Raw genomic sequence first — 14716 nt, forward strand, 5'->3', positions numbered from 1 at the left:
TCCTTCCAGTAAAAAAAATGCCACCCCCTCCTATATTCCCCACTCTGACCTTTCACCTTTTCTCACCTGCCTATTACTTCCCCCGGGTCCTCTCCTCCTTCCCTTTCTCCTATGGTCCACTCTCCGCTCCTATCAGATTCCTTCTTCTCCAGCCCTGGACCTTTCCCACCCACCTGGCTTCACCTATCACCTTCCAGCTAGTCTCTTTCCCCTTCCCCCACCCCGCCTTTTTATTCTGGTATCTTCCCCCTTCCTTCTCAATTCTGAAGAAGAGCCTCAGCCTAAAACGTCGACTGTCCATTTCCATGGACGCTGACTGACCTGCTGAGTTCCTCCAGCACTTTGTGTGTGTTGCTTTGGATTTCCAGTATCGGCAGACTTCCTTGTGTTTATTATTTCTCATTTTAAGTTGTACTTTTCTTTACTGCAGATCCTTCTTTTGACCACGAGGTGAGACATATAGATGTGATGATCCAGAGGGCTGTGACATTATGTGCATCTGAATTAAAGAGACAGAATTAGATTAGGCATTAGGCTCCTCCCTGTGATCACTATGTACTATATCAACTGGAGATTTACTCTCCCCTCCTGCCTTAAAGTAGTCTGCAGGGAATTCCTGTCAAAGCTTCCTCACCAGGAATGTGTATTATCTTGACAATGCATCTGATGGGTCCCCTGTGCCCGATAAACAGGCCATGCCTCAGGAGAGGACAACAGAACTAGGTTAACAGACAAATATGAACAAATGAGGTAAATTAGTATGTCAATCTATGTTTAATACATACTATGTTGAGTGAACTTGGCCTTTTCTCCTTGCAGCGACAGGGGATGAGAGCTGATCTGATAGAGGTGTACAAGATGATGAGAGGCATTGATCGTGTGGATAGTCAGAGGCTTTTTCCCAGGGCTGAAATGGCTAACATGAGGAGGCACAGTTTTAAGGTGCTTGGAAATAGGTACAGAGGAGATGTCAGGGGTAAGTTTTTTTACACAGAGAGTGGTGAGTGCGTGGAATGGGCTGCCTGCCGTGGCGGTGGAGGCTGAAACGACAGCGTCTTTTAAGAGACCCCTGGACAGGTACATGGAGCTTAGAAAAATAGAGGGTATGGGTAACCCTAGGTAATTTCTAAAGTAAGGACGTTTTCAGCACAGCATTGTGGGCTGAAGGGCCTATATTGTGCTGTAGGTTTTCTATGTTTCTATGCCCACATTCAGTGTATGCATTGCTGAGATCACTTACAGAATAAACTTCATGGTAATCACATCTGAGGAAATGTAAATAATCATGGGCCTATGTGCTTCACCATCCATTGGGAGAGGCTATTTATAAGATGTCTAATATTTGAATCTTATTCATTCTATGAAGTGCTAATGGAATATTAGAGCATCTCTGCTGATGACTGAAAAGTGTAATTGCCTAATTAGTTGAATTTGCTAATGAGTATGTATTTCATGAGAGTCAGGGTTGTAAGTAGTGAACTTAATAATACACTATGATAAGTCTCTTTTATTTTATAACCACCTCATCCTCTTATGTGTTATAGCATTTGTAAATATAGTAACTTCACTTGAAAAGTTTTCATAAGTATCACATCAGTCTATCCAAACTATACACTCCTTCCAAACTTTTATGCCTTGATCTTATTACTAAATTGAATTAAACCAAAATTCTGTTTACTGGCAAGTACTCAGTTTTAAGTTCCTCTATAGGTTTTTCTTCTACTACCTTTTTGCTGATGAGCCTGTTGGTGCTGGATGGGATCTATTTGATGAATGGAGAAGCAAGGCAGAGCCAGGTCTGGTTAGTTCATGGGTACAAGACACAAGAGACCCGTCATACCCCTCATAATTTTGTATACCTCTATAAGATCTTCCCTCATTCTCCTATGCTCCAGAGAATAAAGTCCAAATCTATTCAACCTTTCCCTATAAGTGAAGGAGGTAAGAACTACCTATGTTTACATCACATACTCACTGCCTTCGATCCAATTCACAGCAAATGAAGTATCTTTGAAATGGCAGCATTGTTGTAACATGGGTAATATATCAGCCAATTTTCACTCTGCAAGTTCCCAGAAAATGCTATAATGGTTCAAGAACTTTGATTGTTTTCATGATGTTGATAAAGAGGTAGATATTGGCCAGAAACCAGGGCAGAAGTTATGTACTGGAAAACAATACGCAATGGAATCTCTCACATCCATTGGGCTGGGAAACTGAGCATTCAGAAGGGAATAGTAGAGGTTTTCAGGAGGAAGTGATTTGCTTGGCTTTGGGGAAAAAGGAAGAAGATGGGACAAAGGTGGTTGCTGCAGTAGGAACTGGCACAGATTCAATGCTGCTGCACACAAATGGTTTTATGACTGAGTAAATCTGGTGAGCTTATTATCGTCTCTGTTTAAGGACGAGAGCATAAGTCTGCTGTGATCATGTGTTGGTCTTTGGAATCTTTGACATTTTTGTGTAGGTTTGGACCAGGACTGCTCCAGTACAGTTTGTCCTTGTGATTTCAGGCTAAATAGTTGGTATTGTTGTCACTGAGAATATTGCACATCAGAATCAGAATCAGGTTTATTATCACCGGCATGTGATGTGAAATCTGTTAACTTGGCAGTAGCAGTTCAATGCAATACATAATCTAGCAGGAGAGAAAATAATAATAATAACAAATAAAATTTAAAAATAATAAATAAATCAATTACTGTGTATGCATATTGAATATATTAAAAACATGCAAAAACAGAAATACTGTAAATTTAAAAAAAGTGAGGTAGTGTCGAAAGATTCAATGTCCATTTAGGAATCGGATGGCAGAGGGGAAGAAGCTGTTCCTGAATCGCTGGTGCTCCTAATCCTGGAAGCTTCCTTCTATCACAGAAAATTTCATATTTTCCTACTTCAGAATTGGCTTCAGTACAGCACTGGATTATTTTTGTGAAGTCTGCTTTGCTGCAGTTCCATAATTCACCACTATTTGACATTTCATCACAGCCCTTCTACATAGTTTGTCTTTAGCCCAACAGTGCTGCTTTACGTTTCAGTCGAGAGGCAAAATTCATTGGTTTCATAAAATAGTGATAGAACAGAATGAAATAGATAAAATAGTATGATTGCATTCTCGTTTGCTTGTGTTGTCAACACCAGAAAGGATAAGCTGTTACTGACTTTCTCGTGGAACCATGTCTTCAGAATGGAAATAGATCACTCATTAGCTCACCCTGCTCAGTCTGCAAGCTATTGCTACTGATATGGGTTAGGGTGCTTCACAAAGGCCTAAAGTGATCTTCCCTGGGCCACAGTGACACAAAGGCCCATAGAGTTTCCTAACATAAGTCCTTGCCTGGAACTCTCTATACAGTTCCAGATCACGACCAGATAGACTAATCAGTTGCAGAACGTGGGGCAGGCTGTTTGCTTTAAGCAAACCACATAGTTGTCTGAATAGCTAATTCAACAGTTGGTCAATGTCCTAGAGAGATTGTTTGCTCGTGCTGTTGGGGAGACTTTAAACTAATATGGCAGGGGGATGGGAACCCACACAGAAAGGAAGAGGGAAGTGATGCAGACACCAAAGCTAGAGTTAGTGAAGAAAAAAGTAAGAGTAGAGTGCATAAAAGTAAAAAGCAAAAATCACCTAGGTCATAGATTCTAAAAGGACAATGAGTATGAAGGCACTTTATCTAAATGCCCATAGTATTAGAAACAAGGTTAGTGAACTTGTGGCACAGATCAGTACCAAGGCATATGGTTTAGTGGCCATTACAGAAACCTGGTTGCAAGGTGGAGATGACTGGGAATTAAATATCCAAGGGCATCAGGTAATACTGAAAGAGAGGCAGGAAGGCAGAGGAGGTGGGGTGGCGCTCTTGATTAGGGATGAGATCAGGGTGATTGTGAGAGATGATATAAAATCTACAGAGCAGAATGTTGAGTCCATCTGGGTAGAGATTAGGAATAGTAAAGGGAAAAAATCACTGGTGGGAGTTGTCTATAGGCCACCTAATAAAAATATTGCAGTGGCAGAGGCGATTAACCAAGAAAAAACTGAGGCTTGTAAGAACAGAACGGCAGTTGTCATGGGGGATTTTAACTTTCACATAGATTGGGTGAATCAAGTTGGTCAAGGAAGCTTGAGGAGGACTTCATAGAATGCATCCGTGATGGCTTTCTTGAGCAGCATGTTAGTGAACCTACAAGGGAAAATATTATCTTAGATCTAGTCCTGTGCAATAAGACAGGTAAGATTAATGATCTTGTAGTCAGGGATCCTCTTGCAGAGAGTGATCATAGTATGATTGAATTTCACATACAGATGGAGGATGAAGTAGTTAGATCTAAAACTAGTGTATTATGCTTGAACAAGGGAGATTACAACAGGATGAAGGAGTAGTTGGCTAATGTGGATTGGGAGCACAGGCTATTTGGTAGGACAGTTGAGGAACAGTGGAATACTTTCAAAGAGATTTTTCACAGTGCTCAACAAAAGTATATTCCAGTCAAAAGTAAGGACAGTAAGTGTGGGGAGAACCAGCCTTGGATAACTAAGGAAATAAAAGATAGTATCAAATTAAAAGCTCATGTGTACAAAGTCACAAAGAGTAGTGGGAGACTGGAGGGTTGGGAAAACTTTAAAAAGCAACAGAGAACAACTAAACAAGAAATAAGGAAAGGTAAGATAGAAAGTAAATTAGCACAAGATATAAAAACAGATAGCAGAAGTTTTTATAAATATATAAAGTGGAAGAGGGTGGCTAAAGTCAACATAGGTCCCTTGGAAGATGAGAAGGGGAAATTGATATTGGGTGATAAGGAAATGGCTGAGGCATTGAATGACGATTTTGTGTTGGTCTTCATGGTGGAGGACACGTCTAATATGTCAAAGAAGAATGTTATGGACAAAATGGGAGGTGAGGATCTTGATAAAATCACTGTCACTAAAGAGACAGTGATGAGCAAACTAGAGGGCCTGAAGATAGATAAGTCCCCTGGTCCTGATGGGATGTAACCCAGGGTGTTGAAGGAATTGGCGGAGGATATAGTAGATGCGTTGGTAATCACTTATCAAAACTCTCTAGACGCTGGGCAGGTCCCGGCGGATTGGAAGACAGCAATTGTCACGCCATTTTTTAAAAAAGTATGTAGGCAAAAGACAGGCAACTATAGGCCAGTTAGCTTCACATCTGTAGTCAGGAAAATGCTTGAAGCTGTCATTAAGGAAGAAATAGTGAAACATTTAGAAAGGAGTGGTTCCAATTGACAGACGCAGCATGGATTCAGAAAGGGCAGGTCCTGTTTGACAAACTTACTGGAGTTCTTTGAGGACATAATGAGTGCAGTGGATAGAGGAGAACCAGTGGATGTCGTATACTTGGATTTCCAGAAGGCATTCGATAAGATGCCGCACGAGAGACTTATAAATAAGATACAGATGCATGGAGTCAGAGGAAGTGTATTGGCATGGATAATGGATTGGTTAACCAATGTAAGGCACAGAGTTGGTATAAAGGGGTGTTTCTCTGGTTGGCAGTCAGTGGTGAGTGGGGTGCCGCAAGGGTTGGTGCTGGGCCCACAGCTGTTTACCATTTACATTGATGATTTGGAAGAGGGGACTGAGTGTAGCATATCTGATGATGCTAAGCTGAGTGGAAAAGCAAATTGTACAGAGGATGTGGAGAGTCTGCAGAGGGATATAGATAGGTTAAGTGAGTGGGCCAAGGTCTGGCAGATGGAATACAATGTTGGTAAAGGTGAGATCATCCACTTTGGAAGGAATCATAGAAGAGCTGATTATTATTTAAATGGTGAAAGATTGCAGCATGCTGTTGTGCAGAGGAACTTGGGAGTGCTTGTTAATGAATTGCAAAAAGTTAGCTTGCAGGCACAACAGGTTATTAAGAAGGCAAATGGAATGTTGGCCTTCATTGCTAGAGGGACTGAGTTCAAGAGCGAGGAGGTCACGCTGCAACTATACAGGGTACTAGTGAGGTCGCACCTGGAGTGCTGTGTGCAGTTCCGGTCTCCATACTTGAGGAAGGATATACTGGCTTTGGAGGCAGTGCAGAGGAGGTTCGCCAGGTTGATTCCAGCAATGAAGGGGTTAACCTTTGAGGAGAGATTGAGTCACCTGGGACTATACTCTTTGGAGTTCAGAAGAATGAGAGGGGATCTTATAGAAACATACAACATTTTGAAAGGGATAGATAAAGATAGAAGTAGGAAAGTTGTTTCCATTGGTAGGTGAGACTAGAACTAGGGGATATTGCCTCAAGATTCAGGGGAGAAGATTTAGGACGGAGATGAGGAGAAACTGTTTTTCCCAGAGAGTGGTGAATCTGTAGAATTCTTTGCCCAGGGAAGCAGTTGAGGCTTCTTCACTAAATATATTTAAGATACAGTTAGATAGGTTTTTACATAGTGGGGGAATTAAGGGTTATGGGGAAAAGGCTGGTAGATGGAGCTGAGTTTACGGACAGAATCAGCCATGATCTTATTGAATGGTGGGACAGGCTCGAAGGGCTGGATGGCCTACTCCTGCTCCTATTTCTTATGTTCTTATGTAATTTTCGAGATGACAGCTTCTCGCCTTTACTTGAATCTTTACTAAAACAGAAAAAAAGGATAACATCTGCCAATGAGCAGGAAAAGCAGAGAATTGGAAAATCTGGCCAAGGACTTTTGGCAGGACATTGTTTTTGAGAAGGTGGTGGTGAGCCTCCTTCTTGAACCACTGCAGTTCTTTTACTGAAGTTTCTCCTACATTGTGATTAGGGAGGATCTAGTGCAGGATTCAAGCAATGATCAAGGCCTACCGACATATTTGCAAATCAGGGTGATATGCAACTTGGAAAGGAACTTACAAGTGATGGTGTCCCCATGCACGTGCTGCATTTATCCTTTTGTGGTGGAGCTCATGGGCGTGGGAGGCCCTGTCAGAGTACTCTGAGCAAGTACTGTAACTGCAGTACATTCAATAAATAGTGCACTCTACCGCCACTGGGCATCAACTCAGGTTAAGGTGGGATTTCATGGGGTGCCAATCAAGGAGGCCAATTTGTTCTGGATAGTATTGAACCTCCTAGGAATCACTGAAGCTGCATCACCCTGGCGAGTGGAGAGCATTAATCTTGATCCTGACGATTATTCTATAGATGTTAGAAAGTAATTTGGATCTCAGCAAGTGAGTCAGTAGCTACAGGATATCCAGCCTTTGACCCACTCTTCTGACTGCAATATATATATGGCTAGCCTGGGTAAGTTTCCAAACAATGGTGACCTCCTGGGTTGTGGTAGTGGGGAAAATAGGTAAGGTAATGTTATTGGGCGGCAGGGTGGAGCCACTGTATAACTCTACCAAAGGAGGTGTAAGGCGCTCCTTCCCTCCACTAGTCTGCAGATCACCCTTGAGCAAGGTGTAGCACCTGCTTAGCCCCCTGATCTGGGCCACGTGAAGCAATTGGAGCAGGTGGTGAGTGGTTGTATGAGCAGCTGGAGCATATCACAAGTCCTGGTTATGTGATCACTGACACCAGGCGGACAGTCTCTGAAGAGTATTGATAACGGCTGGGGTCACCCGTCTTGTAAGGACACTGCCCAGAAGATGGCAATGACAAACCACTTCTGTAGAAAAATTTGCCAGAACAATCATGGTCATGGAAAGACCATGATCACCCATGCCATATGACACGGCACATAATGAACGAATGAATGTCATTGAATGTAAACGGTTCTTGTTGAAGATAATCAGTAGCAAATTGGTAATTCACCACTTATTAGCCAGTGCCTGAATGTTGTCTGGGGCTTGCTTCATCTGCTGACGAGATGCAAATAGAATTAGGTATTGTACAGAGATCAGTAAACATCTCCATTTCTGATCTAAAGATGGAAGGCAGGTCATTGCAGATGCAACTGAGGATGGTTAGGACTGATGAACGCTTGCAGTGATGTTCTTGGGTTGGGGATGACAGATCGCCAACAACCAAACTTTGAATTACCTCTGACTCTAACCATTGGAGTACTTTTCCCCCAACTCCCACTGATCTCAGTGTCAACCAGGGCACCTTGCTGTCATAGTCAGCCAAATGATGTCAGGGGCTGTTATTCTCCCCTCGCTGCGATAAGGCGGACCAAGTAAAACCCAAACAGGACGTCAGTGGGCAGGTTATCAGAAAGCATGTGCCACTTGGCAGCTCTGTCACTGACACCTTCTATCACTTTATTGATGATAGAGATTATAATGACTGGGCAATATTGGGCTGGATTTGCCCTGCTTTGTATTAACAAGACATAGAAGGGCAAATTTTCATGTTGTCAGGTAGATTACTATGTTATTACTGTTTTGACTGCTCTTCCATGCATCTGGTGCTTCACTTTCACAGCGAGGATACAGTTGGTCCCAGAGCCTTTGCTGCATCCAGTACTCCGCAATACCAAACAAGAATCAATTAGCAGGCGTAAAGTGACTATCAACGTTTCAGGGTTCAATCCTTGCATCAGGATTGGTATAAGTGAAAGTTGATGGTTGGCATCCATAGTATAAAAAAGGGTTGGGAACCCTGGAACAGGGTATCGACGTGAAATATTGGCAATTCCTTTCTTCGCACAGATGCTGCCTCCACAGACTGTTTGTTGCACACCCCAGCACTTGCAGTCTTGTGATCCCAGTATGAAACAGCTGGTCATTTCCCTGGGTGGAAGGCGGTTACGAAGTGACTGCTTCTTAAATAATATTGCAGCTGAAAGTGTTGGACATAAGACTGTTGGATGTACGAGCACCGGCTGAGAACAGAACTGGGGTGCCCAGGTTCCCTTGGTCAGTGTTTCCTCAGCCATCATGGAATGAGAAGTCTACTGCCTAACCATTTGCCCCATCCCCGCCCTTTCTTCTGGGTGTCAGAAATTCTGACGAATGACTCAGAAACACTAAAATCCATTCAAAATTTTAATCTGACACATCTCTTAATGGCTGCTTGCTGGCCTAAGGAACGGATATCTTACTCTGAACAGCACTTACACACTAAATCACCCATAATAATAAAGTGGTCTGCTTGTGTTAGGCTGCAGAACTTATCAAGGCCTTGGTACAATTCGGGGATGAGGTGGGAGTGACTGCCCTTGACAACAAGGGCACTAAAGAACACTGGGGAAAATTAAGCCAATGGGCAATGGAAGCAAAAGCTCTTAACTGGTAGAGGCATGCCTTGTTGTGATTGTTGGGTTATCAACCATCTCTGCCCCAGGATCTTGCTGCAGGTATTTCTCAGAGCTAAGCATCTTCAGCCACTGTTTCATTGATAATATCACTCCCGTCATTCAGCAGGTAGTGAGGACGTGTGCTGATAACTGTGTATTGCTAATTCCATTAACTTCCATGGAGCCACCAAAAAGGACGACCCAAGCGAGCACCTCCAACGTAAACCATCAAATACTCCCGTTTCAGTCTGCTGCAGCTGGAAACCACGACGACATCTAAGGTCTGCATTGTTCAGAACATTGTTTCCATGCAACCAAAAAAAATCTATTGTACTTAAAATTGATGGAACTCGAATGGACTCTGGTATCCGGCACTGGCGTGCTTCCCCTTTAAAATGGCGGAAGGGGGGATGCCAAGCTGGACTATTAGTTCGCTCAAGGAAGTGTGGCTTTCGGCTCCCAATACCGACCATCTTGCTGGCAAACGCACAGAGTCTGGTAAATAAAATGGAAGATCTCAGAGCTGGGTTGCTGCACCAGAAGGGCATGAAGACCACTTGCGCATTTTGTCTCAGGGAATCTTGGTTAACCCTTTCCGTTCCAGACGCAGCATTTCAGATCGGTGCCTTCACTCTATTCCGCCAAGATAGGGCTGCCGAGTCTTTCAAAGGTAGAGGAGGCAGAGTGTGCCTCATGGTCAACTCCTCGTGGTGTACTGACATGGTGGTGTTGTCCCAGTCCCGTTCACCTACCTGGAACACCTCGTGGTCAGGTCTCATCCACTTCACCCGCCACAGGAGATTTCACTGATCGTTTTGTTGGTGGTACACATTCCACATATGGCTAGTGAAAAACAGGCTCCAGACGAACTGAGCGATGTAATCAACAGCCATGAAAGAGCACATCGTGATACCTTCCCCATAATTTTGGGGATTTTAACCAGGCCAGCTTGAAAAAAATACCTAAATAATTATTACCAACACATCTCTTGTAGTCCCAGAGGAAACAACACACTGGACCATTGTTACACCACCATCAAGAACATTTACTGTGCTCACCCACGCTTATACTTTGGAAAGTCTGATCACCTGGCTGTACTTCCACGCCCCGAGTATAGGCAGAGACTGAAGACTGCACCACCAAGAAGGTATGGATAAGGGAGGCACAGAAGCACATATAGGACTACTTTGAGTCAGTGGACAGGACTGCATTCAGGGATTCATCTTCGAGTGTGAATGAGTACTCCACAGCTGTCACTGACTTCATTAAAGCCTGGGTGGATGAATTGTGTGCCTACAAGAACCTACTGTACATACCCAAATCAGAAACCGTGGATGAACCCGGAGGTTCGTCGTCTGCTGAGGGCTAGATCTGTGGCATTTGTCTGGTGACCCAGGTCTGTACAGGAAAACCAGGTATGACTTTCAAGAGCAAAGAAACAATTCCAAGCGAGGTTGGAGGTGACATCGGATGCACGTCAGCTCTGGCAGGGTTTGCAGGCCATTAAATCCTTTAACCCGAAATCCAACATCATGAATGGCAGTGATACTTCACTCCCAGATGAGCACAATGCCTTTTATGCTCACCTTGAAAGGGAGGATAAGACTCCAACTGTGAGAATCCCTGCCGCACCCAGGGACCCTGTGATCTCTGTCTCAGAGGCCAAAATCAGGCTGTCCATCAAGAGGGTGAACCCTCGCTAAGTGACAGACTCTGATGGAGTACCTGGTGGGTTCTAACAACCTGTGCCAGCCCACTGGCGGGGGTGTTCAAAGACATTTTCAGTCCCTCACTGCTACAGTTGGAAGTTCCCACCTGCTTCGAAAGGGCAACAATTATACCAGCACCCAAGAAGAGCAGGGTGAGCTGCCTTAATGACTATCGTCCAGTAGCGCTCACATCTACAGAGATGAAGTGCTTTGAGAGGTTGGTTATGACCAGAATCAGCTCCTGCCTCAGCAAAGACCTGGACCCACTGCAATTTATCTATTGCCACAATGTTGGTCGTGATCTCATTGGCTCTTCGTGTGGCCTTGGTTCACCTGGACAATACAAGTATCTATGTCAGGATGCTGTGTATTGACTACAGTTCAGCATTTAACACCCTCATTCCACAGTTCTGAACGTGGACCTCTGTACCTCCCTCTGCAACTGGATTCTCAACTTCCTAACCAGAAAACCACAATCTGTGTGGATTGGAAATAATATCTCTACCTTGCTGACAATCAACACCGGCGCACCTCAGGGGTGTGTGCTTAGTCCACTGCTCTACTCTCTCTCTACCCATGACTGTGTGGCTGGGCACAGCTCAAGTGCTGTCCATAAATTTGCTGATGATGTAACCATTGTTGGTAGAATCTCCGATAGTGATGAGAGGGCGTACAGGAGCGAGATATACCAGCTAGTTGAGTGGTGTTGCATCAATAACCCTGCACTCAGTGTCAGTAAGATTGTGGACTTCAGAAAGGGTAAGATGAGGGAACACACACTTGTCCTCATAGAGGGAACAGAAATGGAACGAGTGAGCAATTTCATGTTCCTGGGTGTCAATATCTCTGAGGATCTATCCTGGACCTAACAGATCAATGCAGCTACAAAGAAGCCACTACAGTGACTATATTTCATTAGGAGTTTCAGGAAATTTGGTATGTCAGCAAAGACACTTGCAATCTTCTACATATGTACCATGGAGACCATTCTAACTGCCTGCATCACCGTCTGGTTTGGAGAGAGGGGGTCTGCCACACAGGATTGAAATAAGCTGCAGGAAGTTGTAAACTTAGTCAACTCCATCAGGGGCACTAGCTTCCATAGTATCCATATCTTCAAGGAGCAATGCCTCAAAAAAGTGGCATCCATCAACAAGGACCCTCATCAACCTTGTTGCTACCATCGGAGAGGAGGCACATAAGCCCGAAGACACACACTCAACGATTCAGGAACAGCTTCAACCCCTCTGCCACCTGATTTCGGAATGGGCATTGAACCCATGAACACTACCTCACTATTTTTATTTCTATTTTTGCACAGCTTATTTAATTTAACAATTTTATATTTACTTATTAATTTACTGTAATTCATATTTTTAAAATTATTATGTATTGCATTGTACTGCCACTGAAAAGACAACAAATTTCACGACATATGACAGTGATATTAAAACTGATTCTGATTCAGATATATTATCTGTAGAAATATGCAGTCATATTGTGGAAACAATGATTTTTTGAAATATAGGAAAATAAAATAAATGAATTACAGTAAGTATATATGTATATTAAATAGTTAAATTACAAATAGTATTGCAAAAACAGGAATAATTAAAAAAAAACATGAGGTAGTGTTCTCGGGTTCAAAGTCCATTTAGAAATTGGATGGCAGAGGGAAAGAAGCTGTTCCTGAATCACTGAGTGTGTACCTTCAGGCTTCTGTATCTCCTTCCTGATGGTAACAATGAGAAGACAGCATGCCCTAGATGACAGGTGTCCTTGGAAGATGTCTTGGATACAACGGAGGCAACTAACCATGATGGAGCTGACAAAATTTACAACTTTCTGTGGCTCTTTCCATCAGTAGTGTCCCCCACCCCATAACAGATGGTGATGCAGCCTGTCAGAATCTTCACCATGGTACATCAGTACAAGTTTTCGAGTGTGCCATCTATAATGCCAAATTAAACTAAAAGGTATCTGCTTACATGTAAGCCACATCCCTTCATTCCCTCCAGATTCACGTGTCTGTCCGAATGCCTTTTAAACACCACTATCAGGTCTGCTATTCTCTAGGTATGGGTACATTGGACAATGAACACAGTTGGTGAACGGAATCAAAGAAGCCACTGTTGTGGAGACACAAAAGACAGCATCTGCTGAAATCTGGAGCAACAAACAATCTACTGGAATAACTAATGGGTCAGGCAGCATGAGTGGGAGTAAAGAAATTGTTGAAGTTTTCAGTTGAAATCCTGCAACACATCTGGGGGTGGAGAGATGAGATGGCCAGACTAAAGAAGAAAAAATCTACTGTGAGGGTAGGGTAAAGTCAGGGAGGTGTGGGTAGTAGGTAGGGAGAGATGAGTGGACCAGATGAGCGGAAGGTGTAAGGTGGTGGCTGGCAAAAATGATGAAGGACGATGAGCTGTGGGACATGACAAGGATGACATGTTACTGCTAACCACTAGTCTGCTTGCAAAACAAAATTTATTTGGTGGCATTTGAGAGAGTTGCCCATTTGTTCACCAGATTTTTAGCACTTAATTGACTAACTGTTCTAATCTTGTTAATATTATCATTAATCTTTGATTTCAAGCAGCTATTGATAAATATATTAATGCAATAACATTTTCAAAATGCAGGAAAGTGTCATGATTGGTTGCTATGTAATCATTCATCATGTGACCAAATTTCCAGGAATATATTAAGTCACAGCTGGCAAGCTTACCCTGCATGAATCGACGGTCTGGTTTGCAAGATCTCATTAAAAGAACTAAATGTTTCCCTCTGAATTTGTCTTAAATGTGATTTTTCACATGCCAGTACACTAGATTAGCAATAGCCAAGTTACTAATAGAGAAATGTATTACATGTAGAGTACAACAATGTCATTCAGTTGAAGATCATCCCCTCAGAACTCTGCTGAAGGCTAAAATTGTTTTTTAAGGACCACATTTGTTTGGTTTATGAGTGCTCTGTTCATGAATCATTCCATTTTGGAAAGTACTCTGTTACTTTACACTGTTATTTTGATTTTTCTCTCTCTAAGCCAAGAGAGGTTAGCAGAAAGAATTATTAATATTTATAGTACTCGTTCAGAAGTGATTCTTTTAAAAATCATGCTAAGTCTACCTACGCCAACACAAATGTTTCCTGGTTTATACTGCTGCATGTTTTCCGTGGAGTGGATGGAGGTCGAGGCTGTTGGTCAGTGGTGTGGAAAGAAGAGGGTTAAGAACAAATTCCTGGTCATGGAAAGCAGTTTCCATATATCCATGGTAGTTCCTGTGATCGAGTCTGACAGAGCAGAGATCGGCTCGATAGGTGTGGCCACTAGACAGCCTATCTTGCCATGCAAATAGCCACACCACATAGCAACAAGACAACAAAGAGGCTTCTCTTTTGCAGTGCTCATTCCCTTGCGGTATCTCGTATCCTCTCCACTTCCCCCTTGCTCTTGACATCTGTACTCACTGGTGATGCGACCCAAATTCAACAAGCTTGGAGACTTTTTCCATGAGGGTATAATTTTGGAACATGCAGCTAGAATGAGGAGGAGGAAAGGTAGTTTAACAAAGGAGTACACATTAATTTTAGTGACAAAGAGCACTCGGTCACTGCAATCCGTACACACACACACACACACACACACACACACACACACACACACACACACACACACACACACACACACACACACACACACACACACACACACACACAGCAATGTCATTCTGTTGTTGCTGTGCTGAGTGTGTACACTTCACTGTCTTCCCCCTGGTATATTCCTCCAATGGGTTCTAAAGTGTTTGGCT

The sequence above is a fragment of the Hemitrygon akajei genome, chromosome 9 (assembly GCF_048418815.1).
Source record: "Hemitrygon akajei chromosome 9, sHemAka1.3, whole genome shotgun sequence".
NCBI lineage: Eukaryota > Metazoa > Chordata > Chondrichthyes > Myliobatiformes > Dasyatidae > Hemitrygon > Hemitrygon akajei.